Below are 21,430 nucleotides of genomic sequence, written 5' to 3'. Positions count from 1 at the left end.
ATGTGTGGCTAAGAAGTCCCTGAGATGAGGTTTTCTGGAGCCTGGAAGAGTGCCTCTGACCCAGCATAACTTGTGCTGCAGTCACAGAACCACAGAATCACAGAATCACTAGGTTGGAAAGGACCTTCAAGATCATCAAGTCCAACCATTAACCCAGTGCCACCATGCCCCCTAAACCATGTCCTGAAGGGCCGCATCCACATGTTTTTTGAACACTTCCAGAGATGGCGACTCCACCATCTCCCTGGGCAGCCTGTTCCAATGCCTGACCACTCTCTCAGTGAAGAAAGTTTTCCTAATATCCAATCTAAACCTCCCCTGGCACAACTTGAGGCCATTTCCTCTTGTCCTACCGCTAGTTACTTGGGAGAAGAGACCAACACCCTCGTCGCCACAACCCCCTTTCAGGTAGTTGTAGAGAGCGATAAGGTCTCCCCTCAGCCTCCTCTTCTCCAGACTAAACAACCCCAGTTCCCTCAGCTGCTCCTCATAAGACTTGTACTCCAGCCTCCTCACCAGCTTCATTGCCCTTCTCTGGACATGCTCTAGCACCTCAACATCATTCTTGTAGTGAGGGGCCCAAAACTGAACACAGGATTCAAGCTGTGGCCTCACCAGTGCCGAGTACAGGGGCACAATCACTTCCCTACTCCTGCTGGCCACACTATTTCTGATACAGGCCAGGATGCTGTTGGCCTTCTTGGCCACCTGGGCACACTGCCGGCTCATGTTCAGCCGGCTGTCAACCAGCACCCCCAGGTCCCTTTCCGCCGGGCTGCTCTCCAGCCACTCCTCCCCAAGCCTGTAGCGTTGCATGGGGTTGTTGTGGCCGAAGTGCAGGACCTGGCACTTGGCCTTATTAAACCTCATACAGTTGACCTCTGCCCATCGATCCAGCCTGTCCAGATCCCTCTGCAGGGCCCTCCTACCCTCCAGCAGATCAACACTCCCACCCAACTTGGTGTCATCTGCAAACTTACTGAGGGAGCACTCAATTCCTTCATCCAGATCATCTATAAAGATATTGAACAAGACTGGTCCCAGAACCAAGCCCTGGGGAACACCGCTTGTGACCGGCCGCCAGCCGGATTTAACGCTGTTCACCACAACTCTCTGGGCTCGGCCATCCAGCCAGTTCCTCACACAGCGAAGAGTAAACCTGTCTAAGCCACAAGCCGCCAGTTTCTCCAGGAGAATGCTGTGGGAGACGCTGTCAAAAGCTTTACTAAAGTCCAGGTAGACAACGTCCACAGTCTTTCCCTCATCCACTAGGTGGCTCACCTGGTCATAGAAGGAGATCAGGTTGGTCAAGCAGGACCTGCCTTTCATGAACCCATGCTGGCTGGGCCTGAGCCCTTGGTTGTTCTGCAGATGCCCTGTGAGCACTCTCAAGACCAACCGCTCCATAATCTTCCCCGGTACAGAGGTCAGGCTGACAGGCCTGTAGTTCCCAGGATCCTCCTTCCGGCCTTTCTTGTAGATGGGCATCACATTGGCAAGCCTCCAGTCTTCTGGGACCTCCCCTGTTAACCAGGACTGTTGATAAATGATGTAGAGTGGCTTGGCAAGCTCCTCCGCCAGCTCTCTCTGTACTCTTGGGTGGATGCCATCAGGCCCCATAGACTTGTGGGGGTCCAGGTGGTTTAGCATGTCCTTGACTGCTTCCTCCTGGATTATGAGGAGTACATTGTGCTCTCCATCCCCGTCTTCCAGCTCAGGGGGTTGAATACCCTGCGGATACCTGGTCTGGCTATTAAAGACTGAGGCAAAGAAGGCATTAAGTATCTCAGCCTTGTCCTCGTCCTTGGAGACAATGTTCCCTGCCATATCCAGTAGGGGATGGAGATTCTCCTTGCCTCTCTTTTTGTTGTTAATATATTTGTAAAAACATTTTTTATTATCCTTTACGACTGTAGCCAGACTGAGCTCTAGCTGGGCTTTTGCCACTACAATGAGTGGTCTGAGCCCCAAAGTAAAGTCTAATCAGGTGGAGAGAAGAAGAGTTACTGAAGTGGAGCAAGCCAACAAGAAACCCTAGAAACCACACTGCTCCCCATTCAAGGTGTAAACAGATTGTGATATTTGATGATTTTGGCATCAGTACCATGAAAACATCAGATGGTGTCACCCATCACTGGTATCCAAGGATGGTTTTCATTATACTGAACCTGCCTTTAGCACCTTTCATCACCAAGATCCTTAGAAAACATTGCCTGCATCCCAAGAGCATGTCTAGGTTTTACTAATAGCTAGCATTATTGAATAATTCTACTGCGATTTTGGCTAGATTACTGAGTATGTCGCTGCAAGAATCGCCATGAGGTGAACTGGGAAACAAATATAAATTAGATCTGTCCTCAGTGAAAAAAGACTAAGGTAGCTGGTAGTGGTTGTGCAGGTCGAGGAACCAGCACAGCAGCAGTGACCACACTGTAATTCATGTGCTGAGAATTTACCCTGTGGGAGCTCATCCTTGCTCTTCATTCTTCCACTGCCCTGCTTCCTATTTGAAAAATGGGAATAAAAAAATCTCTGTCGTAGTCCAGCCTCCCTCACTGTTTAGCATCTAAAACTATTCAGGACAGAGCCTGTCCTCTTATATACAGAGCCAGTTCATGATTAGTCCACTTTTATTTGAAGCCTTCCAATCCTCACACAAATCAAACTGTACTACGAAACCTGGCAACATCCCACTTGGTGAAAAATATCAGTGGCCCTAGATTTTAACCAGGAAAGTCAAGACTAAGGAATTAAAGGACTACCCTGCAACCACTCAACAAAACAGAAGCAAGAACGGGTCACAGACGATTCTGACTTGTAGCCCTGCACGTAGCCCAATACAGCCTGCCCCTATTATACGAACACTTAAAGATGCGACTGTTTCAGAAATTTCGTGCAGCCTCTACATTTACTTTTGATCTCATTAGCCAAAGATTAACCATAATTCTGAAAGCGTTATATTCTACTAGGAAGCCTCAGAGGATCAAAAGCTCTTTCAGCTAGACTCTATGCTACTCACAATGTTACTGTTCTACCCTAATGGTGCACTGAACCTCAAAGTTTCCAGTATTCTGGAATATTTCTTTCTGAAACAAAAAACTATTAACACAGTCAGTGGCAAATTGAAAGAGTTGTCTAGCTATCACACCTCTTGAATAAGTCCAAATTTTCCCAAGTGACTGGTGACTCTGGGTGACTCTTTAGAGGTTCCTGATTTTGAGAGAGCAGCTGTTCAGGACTTAAAACCACACCAGGGCAGCAAGGAAGGGCAGAATGGGCCCCTGTTCAAAACTTCTCTTGCCAAGGAACACTTGGCCAACGCTGGCCCTGGGTGTCTCAGCTCTTGATTATGATGCTGTGTGCTATCAAATTAGCAGTCATCTATAGTCTGTCATCCATCCTTCCAGTTGTTGTGTTCACATTATAGCTCCCACAGCTAGTTCCAAGGGCAGAAGTTCAGGCAAAAGTCCAGACTGAAATTAAAATTTGACCTGAAGTGGGAATGATTTGCTTTGTCACTTCCCAGCTGAATACTGGGAGCAACCACACAGCCCATCCAGACCACTGCTCTCTGCCTCCTAAGGAGTACCACCTAGAACGAATGCAGAGCCTCACGGCTTGAAGCCATGAGTTTTAAAGGTCTTTGGTTTTCTGACTGAGTGAGAGAATAGGTAAATGGCATCTCCATATCCATTTGTCAGGAAGCCCTTGCTGCAAAAGCCTGAGCCCGAATACTTCAAAATTAACAACATCCCTCTCTCTTAGGTCAGTGTGTCTGCCTTAAAAATTTATGGCTGTGGTGGTTTGGTCTAACAACCTTGGGGTGTGACGTTCTGTTTACTTGACATTTTGACAGAGGTGAGGCGGCTGGGGCAATGGGGTTTCATCTGGGGATTGGAAGGGTGGGGAAAGTGTTTTTTTATATTTCTGGCTTCCTGGCTGCCTTTTGTGGGATGTGATGTGCTGATGCTTTGTTTTTATTGGTCCAGATTGTATTTTTAATGGATGGCAGAATGCCTGGTGACTGGATAGATATCATTTTTAATATCAAAACAAATAAATGAACTAATTGTGTTTAGCATGCAAATTATTTGTTTTGTGTTTTATTATCTGTAAAAGCTAGCAGTAATCTTCATGGATTCTTTAGAATTTAGCAACATCATAGAACAATGAATGAAATTTTTAATTCATTGCCCATACATTTGAAAAAAAAAAAAAGAAATAATTTTAAAGCCATGCATACAAAAGGACGGGGCAGCATATTAATATAATCAGAAAGAAAACCTAGATGGCAAACCGCAGCACAACACCACATCTCATTATCAGAAAACATAGTCGTCTTTTATACCAACTCATGTCCACAAAGAATGCGGGACTGACACCACTCTCATTTGTATCAATAATATCACCAGAAATCACAGCATAAAACAAAAAATTATACTCTAATCCATTAAATTAAGACCAGACATATTCAGTATTGCTCAAATGAAACAGGCTAAAACTAGGACACCAGAAATCTCAAGAGAGAATCATAAATGTGGAATCATGCTTTGAGTGGCTACAGGATCCTGAGGATCTGGTTTTGGTCCACTGTTTTCCACATTTGGGATAAAATGCAGAGGATCACAAACTGCTGAACTTAAGAACTAAAAAGTGAACAGAACTCCAACATAAAAGTAATTTGCTAGCTATGGTGGGAACATGTGAAAGTGCATTTCAAGGCAGACAAATGCAGGGTCATATAACAAGAGTAAAAAATGTTGGTCATGAAAATAACTCTGGGGTCATTAAAGATAATCCCTTGAACACAAACTTTTCCTGACACAGTGTTGCTGAAAGGACAAGCATAAACATGAGAACACTGAGTAGATACAGGAAATTGTTCTTACCACTGTATATTGCATTAGTGAAATAATTACTGAAATACATTTCTGGTGCCAACACTTCAAAAAGCAATATTGCTAAGAGATCAGGAAATCTCCAAAGAGTAATTCCAAGTCACAAAAATTTGTCTCAGAGCAAGAAAATTCTCCATTTAATAGTCTATTTAAGAAAAGGTTCGAGGTATATTTGCCTGTGATCCATAAATATCTATGCGGACACAAAGTTTTTAGCTGGAGATGGTCACTAAAGCCAGCAAAAGACAACGGGATGAAATTCAGTGTTTAGAAGACAAATTCAAAATAAAAGTAAGGCACAAACTTTAGTAGTACCACTGATTAATCATCTGAAAAACATAATAAAGCACATTGTAGATGTTCTTTAGGGCCTTATACCCAAACAGTATTTCTTCTTTGAAATATGCTGTAGCAAAAACTGTGTGCTTGAAACACCGATTTCTGGGTAAGGTTCTACAGCCTGTGTCACAAAAAAACCAGATTATGTGGTCAAAGTGCTGTCTTAAACTCTTCATTGAATGATTTAACATCTTTCAATGATTAGTTATTTTTGTCTATATCCATAACCATCACACCTGAGATTTTCTGCTTACCTTACATCTTTTTTCATTTCCTAGGCCGTTAGATTTATCTTGGCCAGTGAAACTACTGAAAATGGGGATCTTCCAAGTGATTTCTCCTTTGCAAAGTTTTAAATGTATGCCTGTGCAATTTTTAATTTTTTGTTTGTACTTTCATCAATAAATTTGATTTTTAGTGAGAGATATTGTACCTCTAATGTTTGTAGTAAATGCAGAAAAAAATATGGAAAACTTAGAAAATGTTGATAACATTCTTATGCTAGAAGATGTTGAGTCACCAGCCTAAAGATGTTGGGCATGCCAACCACTTTCCTTTCAGGACACATAGAATGATTGCATTGTTATGAAGCATGAATCAAGGTAAAGAGGAAGAATCCAATTTATTACCACAGACAATCTTTTTGAATCAAAGAGCCCAGAGGGGACTAAACTGCAGGTTAGGGGAAGTGGACATGCAGGAAATAAAGAGATTGTTTGGCAAGTTAAGTGACTTTAAGAGGTGGAAAGTCTCTTTTTCACTTTAAGAGGTGAAGGAGCAGAGGTGCTTAGGAACTGGAAGAACCTGCCCACTGGAAAGTGAGGTTCAACAACTGTAAGCAAAGAGAGTTTGCATTTCTTCTGCTCAGAAAAAAACATGACTTTGTGCATAAACATGACTTTATGTATTAAAGAATACAGAAGGAAACAGTCCTTAAGATCAGCCCACCAGTTCAGGGACAGTATCAGAGTCCTTCAGGAAAAGACTTTCTTGACAAAAAGCTGCTTTTGAAAGAAAGAAGAAAGTTACATAAATATATTGATGAGTTTCATTTTAGTATTTATGAGCTTGTGGTTACATACCAGATGACAGAGTAAATGCATGTGGAAAGCTTACCAAAGAAGCTCCATCCCAAGGAGATTATTTGCACCTGCCACTACAGGAACAAGGGAGACTGCTGCCTTGTTAAGCTCATCCACTGGTGTTGAAAGTGGTGGGATCTGTGACTACGCTTCTCCCTCCACAGATGTGGTCCATGCTTAGGGTGCTGTGACTGTTCCACTCCCTCTGTGACAGCTCCTTTCTCTGCTGGCTGGCAAGGTGGTAATGACCCTAGCAGAGAGCTCTCATGGAAGGACGTGGACTTACCATCTCTGAGCTAGAACCACGTTCTTGGACACTTTGGCGATTAGAAGAGAAACTTTGCTTGGACTCTGTATTCAAGAGGGAAGCCAATGTGGACAGCAGATTTCCAAGACTTGCTTGGCAATGTGTGCTGTTTCGCAGATGGACTGTTACATTTTGTTCTATTTGGAACATATTTAGCATGCATGACTTCCTTTCTTAAGTAATGAATTCTGATAGTCATGCCACAAATTTCTGTGGGTCGCAGTAGTAGCTATGGCTGTGTTTCCTTCTTTTGATCAACCATTGAGAAAAGTGGGTATGTTTTTGCCATCATGATTATTTAAGAGCCATTAGCACCATGGGGCTCAACACAGTAAGGCTGAAGGTTAATTTGACAATTGTGAGGGCAGAGGTCTTGCTGTTAAAAAAAAAAGTTTGCCATGGAAGGTCTTCTTCCCCCTTCTACTAGGAGGTGTGGGTGATTTTAGGGCCCTACTTCTTTATTTTATTATGCATGTATTTCAGTCCTGCTGTTGTACCATCACAACCCCAGGAGTTCACCCTGCTCTCAAGATACAAAGTTCTTGCAGAGAGGCTCAAGGCTGCGAGCTTGTTCCAGAATCTCTGTTTGCTCAAACGCTGAAGCTCGGTCAGTCATTTATAACCCTCAGGGCTCCATTTTAAGATGATACAAAGATTGGATGTCTATTTTTTACCGGAATAATTGCAGGCCAGGACTAAACATCCGAGCTCAGTAACATGGGTATCAGTTCCAAGATTACTTGGAACAAAGCACCTTCCCCAAACTTCTCCCCGACTCCTTATTTGGACACTGAGAAATAATTTCCTCAGTAGTAGATTTTTACTCAGTGAAATCACATGTTTTCTTAAAACTTTTTTTTCTCAAGATAATTACATTTGATAAGAAAAGGGGAGAAATAACAATGCCACATTCCTAAAGTGCAGACTGAAGCCAAATTCAAACTGCTGCTGTGTGGGGTCAGTGTTTTTTCCAAGGACAACTGACCCTGCTGAGCTTGGGCACAGTCCAAGATCAACTCCCTAAACACCTGTTTAATTGCATATTTCAGTGTCTGAGGACTGGCCATTGATTGCCGAATTCATTTTCTATCTGCATCCCTATGCATTCTGTTGGTCGGTTGCTAAACAAGGATTAAAGTGTCTTTTTCACATAGAAGGTCAGCCTGGTAGTGGATACTAAATAGTGTGAGGCATGAATCTGTAATGCTGCTCCTTCTGCCTGGTATGAAAATTGCTCAATATGTGTCACAGGTTCTAGATCTCCCGCCAGCTATCTGAGCCTTTCCTTAGCTAGCACACTTTTAACATTACTCAAAGATGATAAACAACAGCTAAACTGTGAAAGAACTTCGCTCGCTGAGCGCAGTTCTAGTCCTGTTTTTGTGATTGAGATTTACAGGACAGCCATGCAGATAAGTGCATAGCAAGGCAACAAAAGGGGCAGCAGCCTCTTCCCCTTCTGCTCAGAACAGACCTGTGCATGGTTTATACACGTGGCCTCACCTGCATGACCATAGCTCCTCACTCCCACCAATTCCCAGGGCTCCCTGTTGGTACAAGGTCACACGCAGTTGTGTGGACTATTCCCGGTGTCCCATGAGAGCTTTTGCACAAATGCACAGCCCGCATGTTAACTCTGGGATCAGAAATGAGGCAAACTACTGATTTCAGTTAAGGGCTTTGCTTAAACATGGAAATTCCACAGACTGGAACATAACTGTTCTCTCGGGATTCATGATTTCCTGTTGCAGGTTCTGTACAACTTATGAAATGGTCAGTGCATGTGATTTGGGAATCTCAGTTACTTCCCCACTGCACTTATGCTATTCCAAGTAGCTGTGGGACAGCAGAACAAGAGTGACCCATGTATCTTGCTGGAGTGGGGTGGAGGTGTGTTTAGCATCCCACTGATGACACTGAACCTGCTGAATTAGGAGGTACCAAGCAGTTGCTGCTCAACCTAGTTTCACCTTCGTCAGCAGAAAAAATATTTTTCAGCTGAATAAATGGAACGTTACTGTTGTACTACCCATTTCTCAAAATTACTTATATTGTATGATCATACGCTACACTGAGATCTGCTGGTAGGGTGGTGAGAGGAGCCGGTGAGCACTTACTGAGAATACTCCCAGCTGCTGGGAGGTTATGTAAGTGACACTTACGAAAAAGATGTGCAGTCAGAGCCAGGAAACGCACACTAAGAAATTAAAACATACTTCCAGCAAAAAGTCCTTACAGTCCTCCCTGTGCTGCATGATACGAAACAGTCTCGTGCAAGAACCCTAGAAAAAGCTCATGAAATTTCACAGAAGAGGAGTAGAACCGTTAACACTGAAGAAGTGAATTTCCGATGGCTGAATTGTATATTTTCTCTGCAGTTCTATGGGATAGTTTATAAAGACCCTGTAAGAAGAAATATATTAAAAATATAGGAGTTTAAAGCACTGTTTATAAAGCTTTTAAGCACGTCTGTGAAATCCTATTGGATTCTCCTCCAGCGAATTCTTTCAAAGACTTTTCTGTTAGGGTACGGAGCATAAGAGAACTAAAAGAAGAGAACTGCTATTCCCACTTTCGCTCCCCTGGGAGCTTTGAGAAATCACTAGCACAAATAGTCCAGCCAGCTGGTTTAGCCAATTGGTGGTCAGTTTACATTTCCTCTAATAAATGAACTTCTTGACCGTACATTTTAACTGAGTCATTAAGAGCTCCTTTTCCAAGTGTTTTGGCAGGATAAAGAGGTCTGAGACTGTGAATAGACCACAATAACTAGTAAAGAGGAGAACAGCCCTACTTTTAATACAGCAGAAGAAATTGATCCAAATGGATCCAGAAATTAAAGCTGCAATGACAACAAAGGGATGCAAATATCCACCTGCAGAATAGAACAGAAACTTCTCTTGCAAGGGTTACTTCTTCCATTAAAATTTGGGCGCGTGACATGAAAAAAGCTTTAACCATTGCTCAAGCGTGTTGTGCAAACAACTGTGGGAGTGAAGTATTGGAGACCTGAAAATACAAGAGAGATTTTAGGTGTGCAATATGTACATACCCCTAGAGAGAATTCAGTATGGATGCTCTAGTCACTCTCACAGGATACATTAAAATCTTTACTACACATGAAAAAAGAAGACCCTATGCATGTATATAAACAAGGGAACTCCGTTATGGGGAACTGGAATAGTAGTATGAGATTCATCACTAACTAATCTCTCACAAAGCTTCAGCAATCATCACCAGCGTCTCATTCAGGAATGTACTGGATTCAGAGCTGCTTGGTTTGAGCATGCAAGGAGGCTCCAGCCAGAGGTGGCATGGCTGTAGATTGCCTCACGTCACTTGAACTGTGCGAGTCAAAACACACGTGCAATGGAGGCTACAGTGCTTTGTCTTACTCCAGAACTCTAGACCTTATTCCCTGAACCTAGCTGCTAAAACCAGGGAAAAGAGCCTGGCTGCACCACCAGTGCTTGCAGAACGTGTGTCTGGGCAGTGGGGCAGCTTCATATTTGCTTTAGAGGCTCTGTAGAGCTGACCAGTTATGCATGACTCAACACTCACATCACTAGTCTGCCCAGGTGCAGCCACAAGCTCTGCAGGCAGTGGGTGTTAGAAGTCCTTCATAGGAAGGGAGGGCTTCAGACCTCTGCCCGTGGCAGCAACTCTTGCCAGCTGCTCTAGGAGCTGTCGTGATTGACTACAAAGAGAGTGTTATGCTTGGCAGTAAGGGCATTGGGAAGGTTATCGGGGGAGAAAATTCTTTTTCATATTTCATCTGAGTTTCAAATCTGTCCATGTGTCAGCATGCTTTATAACAGTCTCAAAAGCACCACAAAGCCAAGGTAATTCTTGTATTAATGTTAGGGTCTTTTGGACTGTTTTGTAAGAATGGGTAGTGGACAAAAGCCAGTAGAGAAGAAAAATCTTTGAGAATTATTCTCTGCAAATACTGGCTTCCAGGCTCAGACAGCTGTGTCCTCATTACTGTTAATAGCAAAGAGCTATGCATGTTGGGCAACATTCCCCTTTGAGTGTATACATAACAAGCCATCTATTTATTTATTTCTGTGGTGGTGATCATTGGAAAATGCCTATAATCCCTGCTCAAATAACTGGCTTTAGCTCAGATTTGGCATTCACTGTTTTATAATGATTGAGCCACATTTGCTTGCAATGTTCCAAAAATTGCTGCCAGCCAACTGGGTTGCAAACCTTCCTGGATAAATGAAAACTCTGTGGACATGGGAGGTTTACTTTGTTCCAATTAGTGTGTGATGTGGATGTCTACTGGCAATTCTCCTGCTCTCCTTACTCTCGGTTCATGGCTCCCTGGAAAAAGAGGTGTTTCATCTCGAAGGGCTTTTTCCATTTCATTCTCTCTCTCTCTCTGTTTTAAAATCCATTTAGTCACCTTTAATGTATCAATTAAGACGGAAACTTTCAAGATTTGTGAAATCCTGAGATAACAAGCCCTCAAAGCAGATGTGCTGAGCCTTTAGAGGCAGAAAGTTGTGTTTCATTTAGCCCCAATAACTGCCAGTTTTGAGCAGGACCATGACAGGTTCTGGATGGTTGTGAAACTCCCAGGCAGGAAAAGATGTGAGGCTGAAACTGCAGCGAAAAATATTTCTAATAAAAGTTACCTAACACTTGCAGGAGTCCTGGCCCCTGCCTACAATCAATAAATCGATTGACATAAGGCAGATCTTCCCCTGTACCAATCCTGGTGTAAAACAGATGTATTGATCTGGATGGTCCTGACTGAATTTGCACTCCGTGAAACTCAAGATTCACGTCACTGAAAAGCTGAGAATAAAATCCTTCACTGCTGATTATTGCTTCTATTTTGCTATATCAGTTTCCACCCAAAGATCTTACAACACTTTAAAATCAGTGCTCAAACTCAAAGTCTATGTGACAAAGAGAATACCACTTTCATTTTAGTGGAGTCTTTGATAAATTAAAGACCAGAACCAGTATCAGACACAGGCTCCTGCACTTCAGGCACTGCAGTCTCAGAACCATTGCACAAGGTATGTTGGAGTTGACCTCTGGAAGACATCTGGTCCAAGCAAGGGCAATTCAAGCAGGTTGCTCAGGGCCTTCTCCAGCTGAGGTTTGAATTTCTCCGAGGATACGACCTTTAGCCACAAACTCTATGAACCTCTGTTCCAGTGTTTGACCACTTTCACACTGATAACATTTCCCCTTACATCTAATAAGAATTTCCCATATTGCAACTTTTGCCCATTCCTGTCCATGTGCACCTCTGAGATGAATTTGGCTTCATCTTCTCTACAGTCTCACATTAGACAGTTGAAGACAGCAAGCAATACAATTCCCTCACCAGCCTCATCTTCTTAAAGCAGAGTAAACCCACTTCTCTCAATCTCTCCTTGTACGTTACATGCTCCCACATTCTAACCTCTATGGTAGTCCTTTCCTGGATACCCTTCAGTATGCCCATGTCTTTCTCATACCAGGGGACCAGTATGGCTGGGAGAATTGGGTGCCTATGAAGGCAACAGGAATCCACTGCACACTGAACTCTCTCCTGGAGGTAGCTAAGAGAAAATACTTAGAATGCTTGCATATACAGATTAGTTGCAAACCTGGTTAGCAGTGTGGTTCATCACAGCGGCAGTATTTTGTGAATCTCTGCTTAATTTACTAGAAACTGTTGAGGTGGGAGAACTATTTCATTGGATGCTGTATAGACACTTCTAGAACCAGGACTGCCCTACTCACACATACAGATCTGCAAATTTTTGTCCCCAAAGCTTCAAGGTAAGTCTGTCTTCTTTGCACCAGAATTCAGAATTGCCAGCTAGCACTAAAGGCTGAACACGTGGCCAGCCGTATTACCACTGTCACACGCAGTCCCACCAGCTGTCACAGTACCCATGGAAGCTCAGAAAGACACTTGTTCACATTGAGCATTCCCAGGCCAAATGGTTCAATTCCAAATAACCTGGCCTGGAAAAACGTGTTCTGTTCAGGTAACTAAAAAAAAAAAAAAAAGTAAAAGAAAAGAAAATAAATAAACAAAAAAGGCAATGTTCCCAACCAGCAGGAACATTTAATGTCTGTGGTTATTCCTGGAGCAAACTCCTGCTTGTACTCTCGAGAAGGCACATCCTAGTGAATTTTCCATCATGTGGGCCTGCTCTAGTGAAAAGCTAAATTACGTTTTTTTCCTTTATCATAGTACTTTCCTTTATTAGCCCCTTCTTAGCACAAGGTCTCTGGCCATACTCAGTCATGCAAGAGAGCAGGCACATTTTAGAAGGCAGTCTCCAGCACGGAAGCATGCCTAGCAAATCCTTAGCATGATTAGCATTTTACCATTTGTAGTCTTTCTAATCGTCTCCAAACAAATACTGCAGACAGTGCTTAATTCAGTATTTCATGTCCCTCTCCAGGTCAGAGGGAATGAACCACAGATGGATCATGCATTTCTGGAATGGTTTCATGTCCCAAGCTTCTAGACGTCAGCTTGAAATTTTGGTGGAGCAGAGTGTGATGGTATTTTGTGTCTTGTGATGATATACATCCCTTATCAGCTTCAAAATGCACGTGACCTGCTGGGCCATTAATGGATGTCTTGCAAATTGTCAGCTGCTAATTACATTTAGAGGTATTCTCCAGTTCGTGTAGGACACATCTATGCCATAGCTCTCTGACCTCAAATCTACACTCAGGTTTTCAAAATTGCCTGGGGAATACGAAGATTGAATTTTTGTTTTTTTCAATTAAAATCATAGGCACTGTTGGAAGTCTTATGTGTAACTCTGTAAAAAAAGTCTTATTCTCTTATGCCACTTTTCATCTATACTCATTAAACCTCTTGAAAACATCAATGAGCCAAAGTGTCATGTTGCAAGCCAAAAAAAAAAAAAATCACTGATTTCACTGAGAATTTTGTCCCAAAAAGCAATGTACTACCTGAATAATACAATACAGATTTTACAAAACCACATCTTCAAATAGCACTGATTTAGTGGGGAAGAACACCTCCTTCCCAAAGCTGGCACGCCACAATCTTTTGGGACAACTGCATGAAACCAACTGATAGCCGTCAATGCACAGTTCTGGGCTATTCCATCACAAAGTCAGCCCTGCTTTTAATTAAAATAATTTCAATCTGCTTCTGAATTAAAGCTCCAGATGCAGTGCTTAGCGATTTGCTGGCAACAAGTGCTGCATATATTGCTGCAGTCATACAGATTAAATTTGAAATACATGGGCATGATCCAAGGCTGCTCCAGCCTGTGCCTGGTTTGGGATTCCCCACAGGAGTTGCGATAGCAGGAAATTAGCAGCGTGCTGTAGCTGTCGGACCGCATCTCCTCTCTCCGGCCCGATTCCTGCTCCAGGAGTAAGGAGTGGCAGTCTGGCAAACTGGCTCTGCACTGCTCCAAGGTTCCTCCTTCGGAAAGGGGATGTCAGGCTGCCTGTTTAAGCTATCTCAGCTTTGCGTTGCTCGACCATAGTGACAACAACTGTTATTTAATGGGTGGAGGCTCTTACCCATGCTATGAACTTTGCAGTCTTAGATAAAGCAAACAGTTTTCTTTTATGCCTCTGTGCACACTGGAAGCTGGAAATACATCAAAGGACTCAAAAGTACAGCAACTTAAAGATACCTGACAACATCTATCCTACCCCCAACTTGTGCAAGACTCTTTCTTGCCAACAATTTTTCCAGGCAGTTTTTAAATGCTTCTGCTGATACGTTTTGTGCTGTTCCTCCACTACAACATACTTAGTGTATTCTTGTATAACCTGAGACACTGCACTGTCGTAAAGGGCTTTACTATGTTCAGTCTAAAAGCAACTTTCCTTCCTTTCAGCAAATTATATCCTATTCAGGAATTATCATTCTTTTGTACCACCCACCATACACAACTTCTGTTTCTCTGACATCTACAGTTCCAATTGCTGTGATCTTGCCCTAAGCTTTACAGTATACTTAACTCTTTTAATCAAAGTCAGCCTCAATAATGCCCCCAGTTTTGCTCTATACTGAGATTTCCATAAACTTATCTACATTTATCTGGTAGTAAAGTACTTATACTTAATGTCAATAGGTTGGTTGCATCCTCAGCAGAACAGATTGAAGGACTATTCCCTCTCTGTTCTGGGATGAGAAGTCTTAGTAAGACTGCCAGAAACTGCCCCATGCTACACTGCTCTTGGCATCACTGCCTTCTACTGTTCATCTTCCATCAGATGGCTTTGTGTTAGCTTATCTTTTCCTCTACTGCTGGGTTTCCAGTCCCTTAATTTCCTGACCACAATTGTAGCTTTTCTAGACTTCTGGGTACTACCATTTGTACAATCTTCCTGTTCAGTGTCACCTACAGATATGTTGGGGTTGTACCACAAAACCAGTTAATGCCTTTCATCCAACCAGCAATTTACTGGCTCAACAGCTAATGCTCCATTTCCACACTGGCTGGAAAACAAGAATTTTACTTCACAAAAAAAACAAACCCTAAAAAAATGCAAACAAGCTCAAAATATTAGAACAAAGCAGACATTAAAATTATTTCTTTTTGTGGAAAAACAAACCAAAACCCAAACCAAACAACATAGCGTCAGACCAAGCAGTAGATCATGGATTCATTCAGACCCTGCAAGTTTATGATGCACTCTCCCCCCTCTTCCTAGGCTCTCCCTGTTTAGCTGAAGCATTTCCTGTACTTTCAGTGTCTGAATGCCTCATGAACACAAATTTATTCTCACTGTAGTGGCATGTTACAGATCTAGAGCTGAGCCATAGGAAAGCTAAGGAAATTTTCCAAGAGGACTTAAGAGTTTGTACATGCACACTTGCTCAAATGAAGACACCATACACACCCTGACTTTCAGAAAGCGATGAATGCCTCTGCTTGAATACCCTCAAGTCTTTCCAGCTGGTTGCTCAGATAATAAGATTGCTCAGATAAGTAGTCAATTCTGAAAACAATATTGAGCAAAGAGGTCTGAGGTCATACTGGCAGCCTGTGGCAAAGACTGCAGGCCAGATCTATGGACATTTACATGCTAAACTTCGAGGATGAAGGTTAGTGAGAGCAAGGGACCTAACCAGGCTTTGAGGACCTGGGCCTTCATTTCAGCTATCCTGTCACCTATATATACTCCCCTATCATCTGGACCATCTTTCTCCTCACACTGCAGCATAGCCTTATACCACAGGGCACCTGCACCCATGAGTTATGGTTGAAAAGAACTAGAAGCAGAAAGGGTTTTCTTGGTGTTAAAACTGCAGATGGAGTTCAGCACATCTTGTCATCCCCAAGGGGCAGCACGGCCCAGCCAAGAGGCAGAAAGCTGAAACTCCCCGGAATTGGGCTGGTGATGTGTAACTCCCATTCACCTTCTGGTAGATTTATTTTCTTTGAAAAATTCTCTCATCTCATTGAAGTACTAAAATAGGAAGCCAGTCAACTGACAGATGAAGGGGTCAGAGCATGTTAAACTCCACACAACATCAGGCAGGTCTTCTGTTTTCTGCGTGGCAGCTCTGTCATGGGTCCGGTGTCTTAGGGACAAGACAAAGAAGCAATGCCAGAACATTACCTCTGCCTATAGAGTCTGGCAAAATATACGGTCCATCTGGCTGATTTATATTGGCAAAGGAGCCGATTCACATTTTCTATATATTTTGGCTTAACATCTTGATTGTGACATATAACCATGGCCAATTTCAGTCTGCAACCAAGGGAAAAGACACAAAGCTGACCCAAGAAATATAAGCGAGAGGCCAAGAAAAATGGTGACTTTTAAGTCATTGAGAACACTGCCATCTCTAGGCACTGTGGGTGCTGCAAACGTATGCAAAAGGTAACATAGGCCTGAGCAGACTGCTGGTGCCATGAAGGGCACTGAAAATAAATAAGCCTTCCAGGTAAGGAGAGACATTCTATCATGTACTGAACTCGGCACATTATGCCACAGGGAGGTAGAGAAGGTGTCAGTCATGCAACCAAAGTCTCTGAGGGTCCCAGCAGAAAGTGAGGCATGGACATCCTAGCCAAAACATCCACAGCCAAAACAGACACCCACAGGAAAATGAGAGAAGAACAAGCCACAGAGCCAATGGATTGGGGAAGGGTACTCTTGAAGTCTGTCAATCTTCCAGCACCATTAAGTGACTTAATTTTCTTTTAAGCCCTGTAATTGTCTAGTTGGCAGGACTGCCTTGCATGACAGCTATCCCACAAAGCTCACGAAATCTGCTCGAGAGCAGACAGAGCTAATCGGTACATAGTGGCTTTAACTGATCTGGCACTGCTGAAATCCCTGGAAGTAAGACATAATAAAGGCAAGGCAGCCACAAAGCCCCACGTATCAAACCGCTGTTAGCAGTGAGTCTAAGGAATCATTCGGAGATTAACAGCAGGGGCAAGAGCCCTGCCCTGGCCAGCACATGCCTGAGGATATGGCAGGCTGGGCACGATTACTGCTCCTCTGAAGTGAGTCAGATCTAACCTCCTGCCAACTAGCTCTTGGTGACAACTGAAGTCTATGTATTGTCTGGCTTAGAGCCCAGTGACCAATAACCCCCAATTCAGAGACCAAGCTTCACCGGGGCCATTAAACCAACCAAAAGCCAGAGTATCAGTTAAACCTCTTCGCCTCGTATACCCTTTCCCTCTGCAGTCTACAAAGCGCAAGGGAGATGGGATTCGCGGGTTGTTGCCACCTGGTGTACCAAAGTATCATACAATTCCAAGAAAGAGGGAAAACTGAAACACACCATAAAATAGAGAGGTCACAGCCTAGAGAGTTTTTAACCTTCCTGTGCCTGGACTGTGGCCTGCACATCTAACATGGCCAGTTATGTTTTGTAACGTGACACATTCTCGTTCAGTTTTCCTGCACTGTATGCCACTGTGCTTCCCTCCTGGCTCCCAGCCTCCATACAGAAGAGACCAGAAAACTTTTAATCACCCCTAACAAGCAGGTGAAGACACTTGCACAGACAGAATCAGTTTAGCTCAAGCTAAAGTTGAAAGCAAATTCAAACACTCCTGGTGGCCACAGTTTTTAATCATAAGGTGATCTTCTGACCAGCTGTCCGTTCTTCTCTCACAATGTCTAGGAAATTCTTATCATGGTATCAGGAGTCTGGCAGGAGGAAAATATGGTACAAAACTCCCTGACCATAAGCTACTTATGGTCAGTGGCTTAGTCTTAAGACAGACTAACTTAAACCTAATAAATTCACTGCAAGAACTTCTGCTCCAAGATCCTAAAATCTTCACCAAAATCAATGGGGACCATAATCAGAGGTCTAAGAGCTTTTGGTCTCCAGTTGACTATCCAGCTATCTACCCAGTATGACTGTAGTTCAGTCAAGTTCGGTTGTGGCTATCCTGTAGTCATGTTTATTTTATTTTCCCTTCTCACATCATCACACATAAACACAGTTGGTCAGTGATGCTTGAAAGGCACTGACATGCAGAATGATGGACTTGCACTTACTGTTACACTTTGCCATACTCAGGAGCCTGCTATTTCTCATTCCAGCACACAGAGGGGCCAGTTTTCTTAATAACATGCCAGCCTTCTTGGCTTGCATGTTATATTTCTTGGTTCAATTTTATGCATTGCTTTGTGAGTAGTAGAAGCTTCACAAATAAACTAAGCACTCGCCTGTGCTTTAACCACCAGACCGTACTCCTCCCACACTGCACTTAGCAAGGAATGAAAGAAGGAGTAATCCAAGCCACAGAAGGCTCAGTTTACCCTGCTACAGACAGATATGCACAGCAACTTTTTCTATCAAGCCAACCCCTCCACCACAAACAGATTCACTTCAGTGAAAAGCAGCATCTCCTCGTCATTCTGCTGGGGGACGATACCTTAATTAATGGTCAAATTTCTGTAGGAATGACCCTATTTATGGACCCCACTGTAGGGACTAGCTGAATCTTGCTTTTCCTCAGCCCTGACCCATCCTCCATGCTGATGCAATGGTTTTCTGAGAGAGGAAGGAGCTCTGAGTGCTTTCAGGTGTACCTTTTTATGCATGAATACTTCACGGTCAACTTGTGATTACCTTTACGAAGATTGTTGGGGTGGTGAATACATCAGGCCATCAGATCAGAAGCACTGAGGCTGGACCCAGAAGAATTATAGTTCTGCTTGTCTGGAGCTGTACAATGTGGGTTTATCCAATAGGACAGGGCTACGTTAAGTGTGTCTGTACACTACGATGTTTATGACCCTTCTTCCATTAGTACCCTGGCATATGGCCTTCTGTCTTAATGTACATAGTTTGTATTTTCCACATCTTTATTTTACCTGGCCTGTCTAGTCTCATTACATTAGATAATCAAGGGTCAACCATCTTGAATTGTGCTAAAACAAGAAATGAGAACAGCATAAGTAGACGATGACTGAAAAACTCCAGGATGAAAGCTTTTGTAGCACAAATATTCCTGAAGTAAATGGGAGATACTGATAAAGTACTGAGACTTCCCCTCTCCACTGATCTATGCAGAAACATAGCCAAAAGTGCCCAGTGATTTCCAACCAGTTTAGTGCACTAGGGAAGTTCCACAGGTTTCACTTTGAGCTTCACTGTTGTAGGAATATTAAACAGGGCCTTTTTTCTCCTGTTTATATATTTTTACACAATACATGTCAGGGACTTATCTTAGCACCTATCATCTACTTGTGAAATTATCCTTGTACAATCCTGAAAATGAATTATTATTTCTGTTTACGTAGAACGACCTGAAGCCCCAAAGTACCCAGCACGTTTATCTATGGCAAAGTCAAGAACTGAATGAAAAATCCTCCAACCCAAGCATTAGCCACCAACTATAGCTTCTTCTTGAGGTGCTTCAGAGGCACCCTTTCTGTTGCTACAGCAGCATGAATTCAAATTTTTATTTCCCCATACAAACCATCTTACTGATAAAGGCTACACATCATGGCCCTTCTTAATTTTATCAGGAGTTGTCATCAATCACATAACCTTTCAGGGGGCTGCCCTCAACCCCTTGCAGAACCTATTCTCATACAATCTTTCTTTTTTTTTTTTCTAGTTAATTTGGACATGATGGCAGTGCTGCCCTAACAGGGACCATGCATAGTCTTCAGGAACTGGCCCTCTGGAATAGCAAAAGAGATTGTTTCATAGACCAAGAGGAAAAGGGAAAGACACAGAGATGAAACCAACATCGTTAAAAAAGAAAATGGCAGGAGTGGATTCCATCTGTTTTTCCTTTACACAACTCCTTCCAGGGCATAATCTCCTTGCTGCATTTCCCTCCTCTTCCTCCTCCTATTTCTATATGCTCAGAGAGGTCACTAGAAAAGTCACTCTTAGGAGGCAGCCTGGCTTAGTGGCTAAGCCATTGGATAAGGAATTCCAGGCTCTACCCCCAGCACAGCCATGGGCCTGCTGCAAAACCCGGGCACCTCCTTTCAGGTCCCTTCCCTCTTCCCAGACACTCCCACGTGGTTCCTTTACTTTGCTTGAAAACTCAGGCATAGGCATAGGCTATTCTTAACGAGGTTGCACACAGGGCAGGTCAGTACAACTGGAGGCTTGGGTGTGGGTTTTAGGTGTGCTTGCCGTACAAATGGTAATGATCTAACACCCATCTGTGCAACGGTAATGTTTTGAAGGAAGGAGTTTCACTTGACGAATGTAGGACTGGGGACCTGTAGGTGGGGAATGTAGGACGTCCTGGCAGTCTTTGAGAAAGGAGGAAAGCTAAAGCAATGACCACTCCACAGATAAGGCCTTGAAGAACAATTCTTTCTTACACTTGGAAAGAGCATCTTTCCACTTCCCTCTGTTTTCATGCTTGTTCCTTTTAGCTTTTGTTTTACAAATAAAGATGATGCCTTTTTTTTATTAACTCCTCTGGCCTCCTCCCTTCTTTCTGTTTCTAAGTCATACTCATCTTGCCTTATGCTTATACCTTTCCTATCATCTACTTCTCCGTCTTTGCCGTCTGCTTTCTCCGATCCCTCCATTCAACCCTCTTAGATGCCTCCCCACACCCATCATCTCCTCACATTGTGCATGTGCATTAATGGGAGAGAAAGCAAAAATAAGAGCCCACCCATTACAGTTCTTTCCACAATGCCCAGAAGGATCTGTGTTTGAGACATGTTTTAAAGATCATTGTAAATCAGGAAACAGTGAGGTGGAGTGAAGGGAAATTGGAAAGAGCTCTCAGCGTACAAATGTATAATGCAAGAACATGGGCCCTCGCTCCAGTTTAATCTTGCCAGCAGTTATTAGACCAAGTTCCTTGAAAAAAAGTCATTATTATGACTAACCATTCTGTATTTATAGAGAAGTAGCTTTAGAAGACAAACAGTTCAAGCAGTGCTCTTGCGCTAAATGTTCTTTGCTTTTTCCTGTATGTGGTCTTTTATTCCAGCGTTAATTGTGGTTATAAATCATTCCCTGCTTTGGAATGAGTTTACATAGACTTCGTGCTGTTGAAAACACAGTACATTTATACATACAAGATATAAAGCATTCAGCAGCTCCAGGGGTAAAAATACCACGTATCAGGAATCAAACCCACAGAAGGTTTACAAAGAAATTATCATTAAAATAATTCTCTCCCTGTTTCCACAAATGGCTACAGCTACTTCTGCACCACACAGAGGACACCGGAGTGGGCAAAGTGGTCACTGACAGGTGTCTTTGAGAGGCACTTGTGCCAGGAAAGGTTTTGTCTTCACAAAGATCTGGAGATAAAAGAGTCTTGTTAAGACTGAGTGGTGAACAGGGTGGGGAGGGAACGTGGACACCTAACCCC

At 43.0% G+C, this 21,430-nt stretch overlaps 1 protein-coding gene across 1 annotated transcript in view; it reads right to left on the bottom strand.

The window, feature by feature from the left end:
- Positions 1-21,430, bottom strand: part of FBLN5 (fibulin 5) — a gene marked incomplete at its 5' end in the record, with an annotated part of 48,800 nt that overhangs the window by 17,738 nt on the left and 9,632 nt on the right. The gene's annotated exons all lie outside the window — the stretch shown is intronic.

This window comes from Phaethon aethereus, assembly GCF_964289735.1.
Source record: "Phaethon aethereus genome assembly, chromosome: 5".
Classification (NCBI taxonomy): domain Eukaryota; kingdom Metazoa; phylum Chordata; class Aves; order Phaethontiformes; family Phaethontidae; genus Phaethon; species Phaethon aethereus.
This window is presented reverse-complemented; position numbering and strand designations above follow the sequence as displayed.